Raw genomic sequence first — 230 nt, forward strand, 5'->3', positions numbered from 1 at the left:
AAAGAGCCTCTCAGCGTGGCAGTGATAATTAGGTCAGTGACTTCAGATTTTATCATTTTCTTTGTGCATAAACATTTTCCCCTGCTCTCGTAAAGTGACTTCCAGGGTGAAGGGCAGGGTAAAATAGGAAAGACTTTACATCCCACCAATCCATTGGAGAATAGACTTGTTTGCGTTGGCACAAAACTCTCAAACTAGGTTACCTCTGAGTCAGTACACAAAATGGAAAT

This window comes from Sinocyclocheilus grahami, unplaced genomic scaffold (assembly GCF_001515645.1).
Source record: "Sinocyclocheilus grahami isolate Dianchi unplaced genomic scaffold, SAMN03320097.WGS_v1.1 scaffold520.1, whole genome shotgun sequence".
In the NCBI taxonomy this organism is placed as follows: domain Eukaryota; kingdom Metazoa; phylum Chordata; class Actinopteri; order Cypriniformes; family Cyprinidae; genus Sinocyclocheilus; species Sinocyclocheilus grahami.